At 44.1% G+C, this 17,959-nt stretch overlaps 2 pseudogenes across 1 annotated transcript in view; both read right to left on the reverse strand.

The window, feature by feature from the left end:
• Positions 1 to 8,558: 8,558 nt before the first annotated feature.
• Positions 8,559 to 9,677, reverse strand: LOC100065249 (A-kinase anchor protein 17A pseudogene; annotated as a pseudogene).
• Positions 9,678 to 16,150: 6,473 nt separating this feature from the next.
• LOC100065278 (methylthioadenosine phosphorylase pseudogene) overlaps positions 16,151 to 17,959 on the reverse strand; it is a 29,851-nt pseudogene continuing 28,042 nt past the window's right edge. The window contains exon 8 of the transcript NR_036563.1: positions 16,151 to 16,189. The product of NR_036563.1 is annotated as a methylthioadenosine phosphorylase pseudogene (transcript). The remainder of the gene's footprint in view (positions 16,190 to 17,959) is intronic.

Here is a 17,959-nt window from a genome sequence, read left to right on the forward strand (position 1 = left end):
GGCCCTCAGGGATGATGGGGCTGAAAGACAATTGGATTGATTTTCAGGACAGAAAATTCATAATTGATATGACTAGCTTAGTCCTTGGAGGTAGAAAGCTAAAAAGGAGAAAAACAGAAGAAACAGCATCTTTTGGTATCCCTTACTTGGAAAAGCCTAATTTGTTGTTGTTAGTGCCATGGAGTCACTTCCGACTCCTAGCGCTGTATCGGATGATGCTCTGCTGCTGTCCATAGGGTTTTCATGGCCAAGTTTTGCAGAAGTGGGTGCCCAGGTCCTCTGAAGACTCCCCTGAAACCTGTCCACCATGGGTGACCCTGCTGGTGTTTGAAATACCGGCGGAATAGCTTTCAGCATCACAGCAACACGCAGCCACCACAGTATGACAACCAACAGACAGATGGTGTGGTTCCTTGACCAGGAAAGGAACCAGAGCTGTGATGGTGAGAGCGCCGGATTTTAACCACTAAACCCCCAGGGTTGGCTTTTTCTCTGGTTTACAGATGAGGAAACAGAGGCACAGGAAGGTTATGTAATTACTCAGGGATACAGAGCTAATAAAAGTTGAAGAAGAAGGATTCCAAGCCAGGTGGTTGATCTCCAGAACCAGTGCTTTTAGCCCCTGTGCTGCCAACTTCCCTCATCGATAAAGTGAACAAGATTACATGAAGTTGCCAGAGAGAAGCAGCAAATTAATGAAATGAACATGACGTTTTGGAAACGAAGAGAGAGGAGAAGTGGTGGGAGTGGGAGTCTATCCTGCCCCCTCATGTTAGGGGCTAAAAATCTTGTCTAAAATGGACGTGACCTGATGCAACTAGATCAGCATAATGTTTAGGATTGTGGGGTAACATCAAAGTAGCAAAAAGCTGCCTCTGGAGAGGGGAACAGGGGTGAGAAGACTCGAATTTCCATAGTATTCTGGTCGCTATCATGTTCATGTATTATTTTCATAAAAAATTAAAATATTCTATTTATTTAGAAATAGCTTCAATTGTGTAAGTGCATCAAAACATGGAATTTAAAATCATTCTTACATCCCTCACACAGTTGTTAAACGTTTGCCTTATCAGGATCATTATTTTTAGCTTGAAGGTCTTAAAAAAAAAATTAAGAAGCATGAATTTTCAAAATTTGTCCCTGGTAATATTGCAGGCATGGCGGAGAGAGGGTGCAGAATGATTAGAACAAAACCGGATTTCAGCCCTGCTTCTGAGAGGCGGTTCTGACGACAGAGGCAGGCGATTCTCTGAAGCCAGAGAGCAGGAGCTTTGATCTCTGGCCTGTGATACACAACTCAGAGTGCGTGACCAGGCAGCAGGGCCTGGAGGAGTCCGGCAGCCTCTCTGATGGCGCGCTTTGTTCCCACAGGGCTCGTCTCATCACTGTTGCATTTTTAGACTCAGTTATCATATTTTTCCATATTTTTGCTTCATAGAAGTGAGCACTTTTATGCTCCCTTTAAAATGAGAATCTCCTATTTGAATTGCCTAGTGAAGGCAATCAAAGCATTACTGCTGAAGGAACTCATATGGATGCACTCTGTCTCCGTCCATCCTCTACGTATCTATCCTCTATCATCTATCTATCTATCTATCTATCTATCTATCTATCTATCTATCTATCATCTATCTATCATCTATCTCCTTCTCTCCCTACCTATCTGAATTAGTCTGCTCATAATTCAGACCAATTCAGAATTAGTCTGTTAATTCTGCTGTAAAAAACTATCATAGCCTGGGCAGCTTAAACAACAGATTTCCCACATTTCTAGAGCCTTGGAAGGGCAAGATCCAGGCTGATGCAGTGCCTGGTGAGGTCTATTTTCCAGCTTGGTCAGCCTTCTGCCTTCCCATGACATGGAATGCCTTCCCCTCAGACATCTGACTCTCTGGCCTCCCTCTAGACTGTTTCAGTCCCACCTTCCCAGTGAGGCTTATCCTGTCCACTGCTTATCTTGACAGCCCTGCCTCTCTCTGCCCACAATCTCACTCCTCCATATGCCACTTTATTGTCCATAGCATTTATTACTGGCTAACCTACCAGACAATGTACATATGTTTGTTATTTCTTTTCTCCCCTCCAACTAGAATGTAGCCTCCACGACGTCAGGAATTATGCATTTCTTAGGTCTAGTGGAGGCCCAGTGGAACTCTAGGTTCAGCTAGAACAAGGCGCCGTTGTAACTCATGTGATCTGATATTTTAGTAGTTTAGGTTAGAGCCAGGCTGGTTATTAAAGAAGATCTTTTCTGATATTTTTAAGCAGCATGAGAAATTCTAAGTAAACTTAAACTTTCAATAATTGCAGAGCAGGCATGAGCTTTTTCTTCCTTTGTTCCTCCAGATGCAAGAACCTGGGTGCAAATCCATCCTCCCCGGGTGAAGTGGGAATGTGTGAGGATGACTGACCGAAGTGTAAATTAAATAAAAAGATGCACAAAAAAGACATTGAAACCTTTTTCAAAACTAAAATCATAAAGTGTAGTTTCCTGTCACACATCAAGGATTATCTAGCCTCCAGTGAGTCAGAGTGGGGGACAGAAGAGAGCAGCATGGAGAGAGGATGCCAGGGTGAGTGACCCATCGCTCCCTCCTCTGGATCTTCCTTCCTCCTGGAGCGTCACCTCACACTCAAAACCCAGATTCCAGGAGTCAGCACATGCAGTCATAAAGTGTGGCGGCTTCCACATCCCAGTTACCCGGACACAGAGCATTTTGCATAGTTAGTTTTGGCTCAACACATCACCACTCGTATGTGTCCATTCTTCCTTTACAGCTGAGCAAAGAGGAAAGCCACATGAGCAGAGGCAGATAAACAAGAGCAAGGTTTTATATATATAAAAACACGCATGTAATATGGAAAGATAAGAGCCCATTGAGGAAATGGGTAGGGGCAGAGGAAGCCCCTCTAAAGAGCAGTGGGCATCCTGTCAGTTCCCAGCCTAGAGCAAACTGGCCCAGAGCTTGGGTCGGGGGTGGGGAGCAGGTGATTTGACTGAGAGTAGAGGTTTCTCTATATAAACATCTGGTGCTGTCCCCATGACCCCACCTGCACTTTGCCCAGGGGGCTGCAGGTGTTCTCTGTGAGGGGACCATAAGTGCATCCAGTCATAGTAGGAACAGTGCAAGCATTCTGATGGCTGGTGGTGACATAGATGCCATCCCATCACAGGTTGTTTTCCTTGACTGCACCACCTGTGGTTTGGCCAGGTGAGCCCCAGCTACTGATGCAAAGTGGGAATATCAGGTCCTCCAGTCATGGGAATGGTGTTGTCCCCTCCTGTGTTCTGGACACGTGGGCCCCAGGTTCTTGGATTTAAGGTGTTGACAGTGGTGTCAGATGTGGAAGCTGGCAATGTCAGACCTGCAAAACCAGATGGCCTTATGCCGCCCGTGGGTGGCTGGGCTGCAGGAGAGGTTAGGCCCAAGCTTGTGCCGGGGCTACTAGTTCTCCCACCAGGAAAGAGTTGTTGGGCTGCTGCCCATCACAGGACTCAAATTTGGGCCGAGAAGTGATTCCTGGGTCAAAGAGAAGGTTGGAAATTGAGGCCCGTCTGCTGACTGACTGTAGGTAAATGGCTGGAGACAGTGGCCGAGGCAACGCTGCCTCTGGGTGGCACATTCTCAGAGCCAGGGGGCACCTTGTAAAATGGGAAGTGGTCCTCCCTGGAGATAGGGGGAGACTGGAAGATGACTGCCTGGGGAGGAGGCGTGGCATCCATAGCATCAGTGTCAAGGGCAGGCTTGACGTTTGCAGAGCCTGCAGGAGACCTGAAAGTGACAGCCTGGGAAGGGGGAGTCGTGCCCATGTCAATGACACCAGGATCTAAAGTAGGTTGGGAAGTCAAACCTGCAGTGCCATGGCTGTGATGGTGGAGGGGACAGCCACCGAAGGGGTGGGCTGGCTGGTGAAAACAGGAGTATTGGTGGAAGGGACTGGAAGCAGGGTGTGTAAGAGAAAATATGGGGAGAATCTACACACATGGGTTTGGGGATTCTTTTTGGCAGGAGGGGAGCTGGAAGGAGAAGGTTGAGGGCTGGGAGGTGTGAGGAGGTCAAAAAAGGAGACGTGGGAGCTATGATTGAATGAAAAGGGGTTCCATTCTCATGAAGTGGAATTCCCAAAATGGGACTGGCATTAAAAGGAAGAAGAGAATCAGCAGGGACAGCAAGAGGAGGAGAGTTCAGGACTGTGTATCTTGTTTCCTGATCAATATTTGGGATCAGGGAAGGTGGAGGGACAGACAGGATTAGGCATCTGGCAGATAGGCCGGCCGCGTTGATGGCAGTAGCAGGCCTGTACAGTGTGGGTGGCCTTGGGCAAGGAGTCTGCAGTCTCTGAGGCAATTGGGGAGAAGGGAGGGGCAGGCGGAGCAGCACTACAGTCTGTCGTGACCCCCGTTTGATCCTCCAAGATCTTGTTCTGCTGACGCCCACTGTTCTTCTCCAAGTGCCCAGGGTTTTGGCAACAGGTATGCAAAGCTTAGGAGGTGGGGGCAGCTCACCTGGCCCCACAGCTGTCTTATTGGCAGCGGTAGCGGCAGGGGCAGCACAAGCGGCATGGCAATTCTCTGTCTGCAAGGCCTACTGCTTGGAGATACTGGTGGAGAAGAGCTCCTTGATGGGATGTCTGAAGGCTTTTTCCCCTGCATCTCCTTCCTGGACATCAGTGAGCCTGGAGAGCTGGGCCAATGTCTTCACCCAGCACTTCCTTTGTTGACTTCATTGGCATGGGGTTGGGTCAGATGCTGTTGCATCTGGATCAGGCTTCCAAGGAGGCAGGACATCCCTGGGAGGGCTGTGTGAGGTGATGATGATACGGCTTTCCCAGGAGGAGCTCACTGGAGATATCTGGGCCATCTCACCAAGCTGTCTTCTGGGTGCTTGGGATGGAGGTTCGGAGGTCCCAGGACTGCACTTGAGGGAAGTGAGGACTCCCTTGGTCTCCAGGGGTCTAGATGGCCATGGTACATCCCCACTGCTGTAGGGGCCCCTGTTCTGATCCCGTCCATTGGTTTCTACAGGATCCTCCTCCTCTTTGCCATCCCTTTTGCAGTCTCTTCTTGGATCGTCCCTTCAGACTGTGTGGTGCCAGCTTCATAGCCTTGACTATCTGCTCAGGTGGAGAATGCAGGAGAGTAAATTTGCCCTGGAGGAGGGATCCTTATGCCTCTGGAGTGTCCAAACATCGTGGAATTCCATGAGGAGAGTATGGGCTTCTTTGGAGAGTCCCTCCAGCTCACCAAGGGGAGGCTCCCCAGAGGGGAGCACATGGCCTGCTGGATCAGATACTGCCTCTTGGGTGCAAAGTAAAAGCCAACTGGTAAAGGCACAGGATGCAGGTGGAACTGCCTGTCACCAGGGTGGAGGGTGGGTGCTGGAGCAGCAGGGTGGGCCTAGCCATGCAGGGCAGCATCACTGGCAGGGAAAGCTACTGGGCAAGGGCCAGGTGGGGGACAGCGACGGGGAAGGGGAAGAAATTTAGAAAGGAAATTGCCTATTTAGAGCTAGTTGGGTGCCAAATGATCCCCAAGAATGGAGTCTGAAACTGGAGCGCATCCCCTTAGCTTCTGACTCCTCTCGAGGCCAAGCCGCACTGCCCTGTTCAGCCTGATACCTGTGACATCCCCTCAGAACAAGTCACAGAGAAGGGGAGCCAGGGGCATGTGCCGCCCAGCGCCTGAGGAGATAGCACCAAAGGGCAAAGCGCGAGGCCCCACTGCCGCCCCAGCTGAATTTTCTAGTGCCTGGGACTTGCTGCTGTGGGTGCAGGTGTTGGGCACCAAACGGGCCACCACACAGGGACAGTTCAGGACTGGGAGGCCCCATCCCCAGAGCGTACCTCACTTGGGCACAGGTCCTGCAGGTCTCTTGGCGCCTGGGTGTGTGTCACCAGCCCCTTCTGCAGGGTCCCGAGGTCAGAGTCTGCTCAAAGCTGAGCCAGGAGCCATCCAGATCCTGCCAGCATGTGACCTGCCTCCCCTGGGGACCTCACTAGCCAGGAGGACCTGTCCTGGTGGTCTGGTAGTTGGAGTGTCTCTCATGCCTGTGATCTGGGTTCAATTTCCGGTCAGAGCCCCTCACCAACTGCATTTTAGCTACTATGTTGCAGCTGAACACCAGGCACTTGCTTAATTAGTGTAGTTATTTTGTTTAATTAGTAATACTTGCTAAATTTCTCCTGTTTCTTTCATGCATCCTCATTTATTAGCATGACAGCTAATATTTTAAGAAGGAAGGGATTTATCCTTTTTTTTTCACCCAAGAGAAAACCTGTCCCCAATTTTGTAATCTACATATTGCAAAACCAGAAGACAGCACAAAGATTCACTAACCAGCAAAGGACAGGTGTGGTAGGTGAAGAAAGGACAGCAGAAGCAAGGAGTGTCGAGTATAGAAAGCTTCAACCAGGCATGTTGGGGGTTCAAGTCACCCGAGTATGCCCAATCATCCCCGAAATACAATCTCAGGGAGACTGTGTTGATTATTTTTTGTAAGACAATTTTTTTAGAGCAGTTTTAAGTTTATAACAAAATGGAGAGGCAGTTACAGAGATTTCTTATATGCCCTCTGCCCTGACACAAGCATAGCCTCTCCCATTATCATCATCACTCGTCAGAATAGCACATTTTTAGCAAGGATGAACCTACGTTGACAAATCATAATCATGCAAAGGCCACTGTTTACCTTAGGGTTCATTCTCTGTGTCGTACATTCTATGGGTTGGGACAATGCATAATGACGTATATCCATCTTTAGGGTATGAGGCAGAATATTTTCACTGCCCTAAAAATCTTCTGTGCTCTGCCTATTCCTCTCTCCCCACCCTCTACTCCTGGCAACCACTACTCTTTTATTGCTTCCATAGTCTTCCCTCTTCCAGAATGTCATATAGTTGGAATCATACAGTAGCCTATTCAAATTGGCTTCTGTCACTTAGTAATACGCATTTAGGTTTCCTCCATGCTTTTTAGGGCTCCGTACCTCGTATCTCTTTAGTGCTGAATAGTATCCCACTGTCTGGATGTACTTTTGAACTTTTGAGGCTGAGAATGCTTGAAATCATGATGTTTAATCCTCCCCGGAAATCCAAAACCCAATTAAAGGATTTATAGTTTTTCAAACTGTGCTCACAACCTCACTAAATATTTCTGCAATTCCCACAAAAATCTTCAAAAGCTAGTGATGTTCTCTTTTGACTGAGGTTAAGAGACATTAACTTACCTAATGACGGTTAGCTGGTGTTGATTAGAAACCAAGGGCCCCTCTCCCCCACTAGCCCACTGCACTGCAGCAGGGGATTGGGACTAGAGTTTTCATATGTAGTGAATTAAAATACAGTATTTTATCTGCCAATCCTAATTGGAATAAAGGCCCTACACAACTAAAGATGGTGGTATGAGAGATACCTTCATTTTTTAAAAAAACCTGATAGAAAGTCAATATTTACTACCACGATAGGCCAATGACAACACAAACTTTCCACCACTCTCCTACCCCACCCCCAATTCATTGTAGTCTCTCATTTATTTTATTCTGATGAGAAGTTGTGAGCAGCAACTATACGCACCTCTGGAATGAAAACAAGAGAACACAAACTGATGACTACTTAAACGCAGTTTGTTTGGAAGGCCAATTCTTTCAAAGGTGAGAGTCAATAGCAGATGGGCAAAGAGTGGGAACCGCTGTGCGCTGGGGTTTTGCTTGGAAGTGGTGGGAGGGGCAGAGTGGGGGCATCCGATGGGGCTCCAAGACCCCTCCTCTGCTCCAGTCTGAGCAGCTCTGCCCTGATCCATTTACAGAATAGGATTCAGCCTAAGATTTCATCTGAGGAAAATGGCCTCCTGCAAAAGTACCGCCTGAAACCACTGTTCTGCCTTAGAGACGTGCTGGCCAGTACAGCAGCCACCAGCCACACGTGGCTCCTGAGCACCTGAAATGGGGCTGCTCCAACTTGAGTTGTGCTGTAAATGTAAAATAAACATCGGATTTCAAAGACAGTACCAAAAAAAGAATCTATATCTCAATAATTTTTATATGGATTATATGTTCAAATGATAACATTTTGTATATATTAGTTAAATATATTATTAAGATTAATTTGACCTGTTTATTTCTATTTTTTAATTTGATTACTAAAACATATAAAATTATATGTACAGCTTGCATTGTATTTCTGCTGGATAGTGCTGATCCACCATGCCCTGAGATACATGAAAGAAACTCAAGGACTGGTGTGAACAGCGCATGACCACTCGCAGGTTACTTTAGACTGTCCACTAGTGTAAGCACTTTCTAGCCAAAAGTAATTTGATGTTTATGTGACTGAGAGTCATGCCAAAACCATAAAAAAATTGTTATTATGCACTCTCTCCAAGTTTTAAATATTTATATATATATATATATATATATTTTTTTTTTTCTCAGTATAAGACATTTCTTTCTATTATGGTTTCAACAAGTTGAGGAAAGGGGGGCCCTTGACACTGGCCCCAATTTTCAGAGAAATGCACAGGTCGAAGCCCAGAGCAGGAAGAGGTGGCTTCCTGCTGAGTGTCAAGACCAGCCATACTCCCAGGGCAGGTCCTCGGCTCTGCCCAGCAGCTCGGCAAACAGCTGATGTGCTGCAGGATCCTCTGAGCCAGCAGCAGCTTCCGCTCTTGCAGTTCTATTTATTTTCTTTTAGGTTTCTCGCTCCTCTGATTGTAACTCCTTGAGCTTTTTCTGATTCCAACAGAATGCACAGTCCCTCTGTTTTGCTCCCTTCTGCGAATCTTCCTCTCTTTGTTTTCTTTTCTCTCTCCTACTCTTCTAGCATTTTCTGTTTCCCTTCCTCTGCTCTCTGCCTCTCCTCTGCCTGTTTCTCTGGAGCTTTTTTCTTCTCTTTGCAGTGGTCTCTTCATTGAGATATCACTCAGGAGTGCAGTAGAGTCAAAAGAAACCTTGAAGCTGGAGGCCATGGCCTTGCTGTCCTCGCCTTTGTACCTGAGCTTCATCCCACGCAAGGTGCTCATGACTTGGATAAAGCACATGTACCTATGGTTCTGGACATATGCCTTCAGGGTCAAGTGTCCCCCAAACTTAATGTGTGGAAGTTCTGGCTTCTCATCTCCTCCCAACAGGGGTCCAGCATGGGGATGTCCACATTCTGTATCTCCTTAAACTTCTCAAACACCTTGACTAGAACCTCCTCGCTGGGCTTCTCTGAGCCCGACTCCTTCAAGGGACCCATGTGCAGGGCAGCCCCTCCAGGTGATCGTGTCCTGGCCTCTCTCCCGGCAGCGTTTCCTTCACATCCTTCTTATTGTGGCGGGTGGGGAGATCGATTTTTGGATTTGGCAGCCCGACAACTTGAGGATGTCAGAGAAACTACTGAGCTGGACGGTCTTGCCGTGGAGGAAGGTCAGGAAAGACTTGACCAGACTCTTGTTCTTTACTTTGCCCTAAAAGCAGATGAAGTCCATGGTGCTCTTGGAAACCTGGGGAGAACTGGTGATCGTGCACCGTGCCCTTCAGCCTTTCCATCGCTTCCCAGTTGGAGATGGACTTCCTGGCTACTTCAGCTGTGGGAGGGCCGGGCTGATGGTATCCTTGTGATGGGCTTGAGGCAGAGGCCCTACAGAAGGCAGAGCTCACTGCTATGGACACGTCGTGGACTATGACAGCTGCTGCCATAGCCAGGGCATTGGGCCAGTGTAGGGCTCTGCCTGAGCCCCAGGCCCCCGCAGCTCTGGTTGAGCTTGCCACCACCCCTCGACCACCCTGGCAGGCATAGCCTCCCCGCCTGGGCATTGCTACTATCAGCCAGAGGCTCCCCTGAAGTGACCTAAGCCACTGCAGCCCGCCCTGTGATGGTGCTAAGTGCTGGGGATACCAAGGTGAGTAAGACACATTAATTTGGCCTTCAAAGACCTCAGTCTAGAGAGAGACAAAGAATAAGTAACTAGGTACAAATATGCCCTCTGGGCTGCAGGGACCTTGACTGTCTTGTTCACAGTAGATCCACATTGTCTGGGCCATACTGCTGGATAAATATTTGATGAGTAAATAAACAAATGGATGGCTGCAGAGTACTAGGGAGCACAGAATGGAGGGGTGAGGGAAGGCTTTCTAGGGGGAATGCAGTCTCCAATGGATCAGAAGGAGGGAGCCAGGCAAAGCTGGCTGGAGACAGTATTCTGCAAGGAGGAAAAGGGCTAGGTTGGCTCAGGTTTACAGTAACTAATTATGCCTGGATTAGAGTCTGGCAGAAGAGGCGATGAGAGATGAGGCTGAATATAAAGACAGTGTTATGATGAAGAGCCTCATGTGCAAAGCTACCAAGTTAAGATTCTATACTAACATTAATGGAATCATTTTTAAGCAGACAAACATCACTGTGATATTTGTGACGTAGAAGGATGAATCTGAGAGCATATGGAGGTCTGGTTGGTTATAGAGTGGCTAATACTGGAGACAAGAAGACCAGTTAGAGAGTTGGTGAATAATTCAGGCAGGGGAAGATAGGAGTCTGAACTAAGGTAGTGATACGAGGAAGCCAAGAGTGGGGAGATGGAATTAGGAGATATCTAAGGGGTAGATTTGACAAGACCTGAGAACAAATTGACTGTGCGGGTTGAGAGAGGAGGAGCAGAGGGTAATGGCCAGGTTGCTGTCTCAGACAACTGGGTAAGTGGTGGAGCCATTCATCAAGATAGGGAGCACAGGAAAAAGTGGTCTAAGGATGGGGTGATGTGGCTGGAGAATAATGCATTTACCTTTCAAGTCTGAGGTGTCTGCTGGGCATCTAGTCAGAGATATTAACAGACAATCGGATGTACAGAACTAGAGCTCAGGAAAACCATTTGCGAAAAAGAAGTAGATTTGAGGGCATCAAGATGTATGTGATAATGGAAGCCACTTTAACCTGGAGATGGCTATATTCATATGTACTTGGGAAGCACTTGAGAAGTTAATTTTTTAAATTTTTTTAATTGAGGTCATAAGGGTTTATAACATTGTGTCATTTCAGGTGTACATTATTATTTATCAGTTTCTGTATAGACTGCATTGTGCTCACCACCAATAGTCTAATTTTTATCCATCACCATATATATTTGCCCCTTTACCCCTTTCACCCACCTCCCAACTCCCTTCCTTTTTTATGGATGAGTAGTATTCCATTGTGTGTGTGTATATATATATATATATATATATACACCACATTTTTTTTTGTTTTGTTTTGTTTTACTTTATTACAGTAACATTGGATTATAACATATACCACTTAATACACTCATCAGTCAGTGGGCACTTGGGTTGCTTCCATGACTTAGCTATTGTGAATAATGCTGCAATGAACATAGGAGGGCATAAATCTCTTTGTATTATTGATTTCATGTTCTTTGGATAAATACACAGTAGTGGGATAGCCGGATTGTATGGTATTTCTATTTTTAATTTTTTGAGAAATCTCCATACTCTTTCCCACAGTAGCTGTGACAGTTTGCATTCCCACCAGCAGTGTATGAGGGTTCCCTTTTCTCCACACACTCTCCAACATTTCTTATTTTTTGTCTTTTTAATTATAGCTATTCTAGCATGTGTAAGCTGATATCTCATTGTAGTTTAGATTTGCATTTCCCTAATAATTAGTGACATCAAACGTCTTTTCATTTGCCTGTTGGTCATCTGTATAGCTTCTCTGGGTATATGTCTGTTCATCTGCCCATTTTTTGATTAGGTTGTTTGTTTTCATGTTATTGAGTTGCATGAGTTCTTTATATACTTTGGAAATTAACACCTTATTGGATATATGATTTGCAAATATTTTCTCCCAGTTGGTGGGTTGTCTTTTTGTTTTGTTTATGATTTCCTTTGCCTTGCAGAAGATTTTTAGTTCGATGTAGTCCCATTTATTTATTTTTTTCTTTTGTGTCCCTTGCTTGGGTAGACATGGTATTCAAAAAGATGCTGCTAAGACCAGTATCAGAGAGTGTACTGCCTATATTTTCTTCTGGGAGTTTTATGGTTTCAGGCCTTACATCCAAGTCTTTAATCCATTTTGAATTAATTTTTGTGTATGGGATAAGATAATGGTCTCCTTTCATTCTTTTGTATGTGGCTGTCCAGTTTTCCCAACACCATTTATTGAAGAGACTTTCCTTTCTCCATTGTAAGTTCTTGGCTCCTTTGTTGAAGATTAGCTGTCCATAGATAATGGATTTAGTTCTGGGGTTTCAATTCTATTCCATTGGTCTGTGTGTCTGTTTTTTGTGCTAGTTTCATGCTGTTTTGATTACTATAGATTTGTAGTATATTTTGAAGTCAGGGATTGTGATGCCTCCAGCTTTGTTCTTTTTTCTGAGGATTGCTTTGGCTATTCGTGGTCTTTTGTTCCATATGAACTTTAGGATTCTTCATTCTATTCTCCTGAAGAATGTCAATGCTATTCTGATTGGGACTGCATTGAATCTCTAGATTGTTTTAGCTAACATGGACATTTTAACTATGTTTATTCTTCTAATCCATGAACATGGAATCTCTCTCCATTTCTTCATCTTCTTTCATTTTTTTCAATAACATCCTACAGTTTTCAATGTATGTCTTTCAGCCCCTTGGTTAAATTTATTCCTAGGTATTTCATTCTTTTTGTTGCGATTGTAAATGGGATTATATTCTTGACTTCTCTTTCTGCTAGTTCGCTACTAGTGTTTAGAAATTTAACTGATTTTTGTAGGTAGATTTTCTACCCTACAACTTTGCTGTAGTTGTTGATGATTTCTAATAGCTTTGTGGTGGATTCTTTAGGATTTTCTATATATAGAATCATGTTGTCCTGGAGGTAGCATATTGTTGGGTCTTGTTTTTTAATCCACCCAGCCACTCTGTGTCTTTTGATTGGTGAATTCAATCCATTTACATTTAGAGTGATTTGATATATGAGGGCTTAACACTGCCATTTTGTCTCTTTTTTTCCAGGTGTTCTATATTTCCATGGTTTTTTTCCCTTGTATTTCTGACTGCCATTTCAGTTTAGTGGTTTTCATTGATGGTTTTTTCTTTATGATTTGTGGTTCTGCTTTGATTTTCTGTTTAGTGGTTACTATGAGGTTTGTCTAAAAGATCTCATAGATGAGATAGCTGATTTTCTGATAGCCCCTTATCTCCACTAGCCTAAGCAGGTTCTATTCCTTTCCTCCTCCTTGAGTTATTGGTGTCACAAATTACTGTTTTTTGTGCTGTGAGTCTGTGACTAAACTGTTTATAATTATTTTTTATGCTTTCCTTCCCTTTATCTTCTATAATTGTTGGCTAAACTGTTATGATAGAGAGCTGCAATTTTCTGATTTTTTTTCTTCTTATCTCCTTTTCATAGCTTTGTAAACCTGTACCTTTTTGTTACAGGTGGGAGGGCTTCATTCATCATTTCTTGTAAGGGAGGTCCAGTGGCAATGACCTCCCTCAGCTTTATCTGAGAAAGCTTTTATTTCTCCATCATATCTGAAGGAATGCATTCACTGGATAGAGTATTCTCGGCTGAAAGCTTCCATCTTTCAGAATTTTGAATATATCATTCCACTCTCTCCTAGCCCATAAGGTTTCTGCTGAGAAACCCACTGAAAGCCTGTTAGGGGTTCCTTTGTAGGTTATTTTCTTCTGTCTTGCTACCAGTAATATTTCTTCTTTGTCATTGACTTTTGCCAGTTTTAGTATTATATGCCTTGAAGAATGTCTATTAACATTGATCTAATTAGGAGTTCTATTGTCTTCATGTATTTGTAAGTACAGTTATTTCTGCAGGTATAGGAAGTTCTCATCTGTTATTACTTTGAAGAAGCCCTCTGCTCCTTTTCCTCTCCCTTCTCCCTCCAATCCTTATACTGCTTTTCTTGAGTCAGATTATTTCTTTAAGAATTTCTTCATTTCTTTTCAATCTTAGTTCTCTCTCCTCTGTTATTTCTCCCCTCTAATTCACTAATTCTGTCTTCTGTAACATCAGCTCTGTTTTTTATGGTTTCTAGATGATTTATCTCATTGTGTTCTACACATCTAGAATTTGTTTGGTTTCTTTAGAGTTTCAGTCTCTTTGGTGAAGTATTCCTTCTGCTCATAAATTTTATTCCTGAGCTCACTGAACTGTCTTTCCAAGTTTTCTTGTAACTCATTGAGTTTATGACAATTATTTTGAATCCTCTGTCATTTCAATTGTAAATTTCTGTGAGTTCAGGATTGGTTTCTGGAGACTTGTCATTTTCCTTCTGCTCTGAAGTGTTACTGTAGTTCCTCATGGTGTTTGATGAATTGATCCTTTGCTGGCGCATCTGTGGTAGTATCAGATGACAGAGTCTATGTGCTACCACTGCAGGGGAGCAAGAGCTGTTTTCTGATCCTGCCCTGTCTGCTGGAAGTGGCACAGGTGGTGCTGCTGAGCTCAGCAGTGGACAGGCTGAGCCGCTGTGCTAGCTAAGAGGGGTGCATATGTGGTGGCTGAGTTGCCACTTAGTGGGTCCTATGGGCTGCTATGCTTCGCAGGCAGGGTGCCTTCTGAGTTGGTGGGGTGCCTTCTCACCTGAGCTGCACTCAATTTGTGGGCACCTGCACATGAGCTGAGCTGCCACCACTTGATGTAGAGCATTCCCACTGGCGGGGCTGCCATGGCACAACTGGTGCTCCCACAGGCCAGGCTAGAACACTAAAAGCGTCCACATGGTCTGGGCTGCCCCTACCTCCTGTTAAAGACACCCCAGCCACTGTGTGTGGATCTGCCACTCGGCTCACTGCCACTGGGGAGGGAGAGAGGTGTGCCCACCTAGTTCCACTGCCTCCCGGGGATCTAGTCCCCCCACCTTCAGATGCACAGCTGTGTGGATCTCTCAGACGTCCTATTGTGCTGTGCAGGGAATCCTCAGCTGGTTAATCAACGTCCATTTAGTTGTAACTTACAGGGGAGAGACAAAGGGAACAACTCACTCCACCATGATGCTGAGGTCACCTCCCAGAAAGTCAAATATTAATTTTAAAAATATCTGGTACACTATAATGTGTAGATTTTTAAATAGTTTACCTTTAAGACTCAGTATAAAACACACAGCTTCTCTCAAGTTGTTGCAAATTGAAATATACTTCTGACTTTATAGGCATTAATGATCTTATTTTTTAACAAAATAAAGATGAAACTCAACCATAACTCCTTTTAGTTACAACATCTTAAATTTGGCTTCATTACCAGAAACAGCGTGTTTTCAAGAACTGGATCTTAAGTCTATTTTTAGTTTCAAAACAACTTTATTTTTATTTGATTATACTCATTGTAGAAAAATGTGAAGAGATAGAAAAATATAAAGAAAATTGAAATTTTCCCTCCCAGTGTCCCTCCCCCAAACACAGTAACAAAAGATTCTATATCTATCTCTTTCTAGGCGTTTTGTACATTTAAGTAGAATTTTAAAACAAAAGCAGTACTGTAAAACACTTACATATCCTTTTCTCATTTCATATTAGAGAGTTGCCATTTCTTAGGACATTAAAGATTATGTGAAAACATTCTCGTCAGTTGGCTGCTTCACAATCTAATTAGAGCTAAATTATAATTTACCTCCAATTGTTGGATATTCAGATTGTTTTGAATCTTTGCTATTATAACTAACACTATATTGGAGATCCTTCTTTATACCTAATTCTTTGTATGCATCTCCAATAATTTTTTAAAGATAAATTCCTAGGAGTAACCAGCACAAAGGGTGTATTTTTTAAAGTCTTTTGATACATTTTACCAAAGTGCCCTCCAAAAAGATTGTACCAATTTACATTCACATCAATAAATGGCCTAAGAGTCCCATTTCTTCTTATTCCTTGCCAACATAGGAAACTGGATGTCAACTCCCACCGTTTATTGTTATAAATTTAATGGGGAAGGGTGAATGATATCTTCTTGTCTTTTTTCTAAAGTATACGACTTTCCCAATCATTTGCTGGTCATTTGCGTTCTTTGTTTTTTGAAGCAGTCCACGTCCGATAGGCATCTCTGACTCATGCAATGTCTTGTCTTATATGTTCTTCCTTAGCACGCAAGGACATGAAAGCTGCACGTTTTTCAAAGTTAGGCAGGAATTGCCCAAGTGTGTACAATTAGAAAGTCGTCTTCTCTTCTGGGCAGCCATGCTATTTTAATGTTTTGGTAATAAGACAGAAAACTGGGCCATATCCTGAAAGGAAGAAAGCAGGCACAGATTACAATCAGCCAAGCACTTATCACAGGCAGTGGGTTTACAGATGTGTGAGCATGATAATCACCTGGAGTGCTTGTTAAAAACCAGATTTTTATTTTATGGAGTGAGGTCTCAGGGGACATACACTTTTAACACACTCTCCAGAATATTCACCAAAGTTTGAAAATCACTAACCAGATGTGGGACTTCTGGCATCGCTCCGAACTCTTGGTCCCTCACTCTCCTTTCCTGTAAAGTGACGTCCATCACACTTATCTAGAGGACTGTTCTGATTCTCACTTATCTCCATCCCCTTTCACATCCACCAGGACACATTTTATACGCCAACCCTCGGCCTGGATTATCGTTTATGCAACCCCCAACTTTCACCTTATCCTGCTGAAAAAAAGTCCATTGAAATTTTAGTTGTGAGCATCTCCAAAGAGAATAGGGTCTTCTTCATCACTGCAAGTCTCATGTGTCTTTGCAAACCACAGCTGGACTTACAGTGGGTGCTTACTAAGTGTTTCTGGAATGAATTCGTGAGTGAATGAATGATATACATTTCAGTGCTGGAAGGACTGGAAACACGACCCCAGAATAAGGGGATTGGGGGTTCCTTCACGCTGTAGAATGGAGGCCACGATTCTCAACTGTGTCTAGAGCAGCAATTCTTCATTTTCTCTTTTTAGGTCATACATCCCACTTGGAGAATCTGATGAAAGCTACAGATACTAACACTTTCTAAAAACGCAGACATCCAAAACCACACAAGTTTACATACACTTTCAGAAGCTTCCTAGAAGGAAAAGACAACACTCATTTCTACCTTCCAAGCATTTTTACTTAAAAATGAAGCTGAAGTAATAAATTTATTGCTTGAGAAATTATCTTCGAGCTCAAGAAACTAAAGTCAAAATGGGGTCAGTTGGGAAACTTAAAGAAAGAAAAAAATCCCACCATACCTTGCAGGTAACATTAGCCTCAGCAGCACAAAGTATGTGTCACATTTCCCACCAATCAATAGCATGCTTATTTAGACAAACTAAAGCCAGGCTGCTCTATGGCATTGCATGCATCTGAATGTAACTGTTTCTAGTTTAAACTGACATTCTCCAATTCTTAGAATTTATTTTCTGTTTCACTTTTCTTCATAATTATAAGGGCTTCCTGTACTTCAGTTATGATGGCACACTTCATGGGAGAAACGGGCTGTCATTTATTCATTAATGAACATTTATCTCCTAGGTATACAGGTTGAAACCAAAACACGTGTTTCCTGCTCCTCACAGACTTTAAGTCTACTAGGGAAGACAGATTACAAATTCCAGTATCCCTGACTTTGCAGTCCTAAAGGCTGAGAGGCACCCTAGTTACACTGGTGCACGTGAGCCTGCCTGTACCAGCTTGCAAGAAGTGACTGTGTGCATCACTTCCCAGCTTATCAGGGGTTTCATGCTGATAGTTTGAAATCAGCTGTGCTGGAGAATTTACACCACATAAATCAGGAAACACTATAAATCATGGCTCCTCCACGCCCATCAGCTGTCAATCATTTACTACCATATCATGTCATCACACTAAAACTGTCACTCTCAGTGCGGGGCTCCTCAGTGGTAATTCAGCAGTGTAGGAAGGGCTTACATCAACCTTTCAAGTCCCCTCTCAACTACTGCCATGAGACCCAAGAGCACAGGCGTGTTCTAGGAGACCTCAGGATATGCAGGCTACCCTCTCTGGATACCAGGTCAACGTGATATCTGACCA

The sequence above is a fragment of the Equus caballus genome, chromosome 23, assembly GCF_041296265.1.
Source record: "Equus caballus isolate H_3958 breed thoroughbred chromosome 23, TB-T2T, whole genome shotgun sequence".
Taxonomy (NCBI): Eukaryota; Metazoa; Chordata; class Mammalia; order Perissodactyla; family Equidae; genus Equus; species Equus caballus.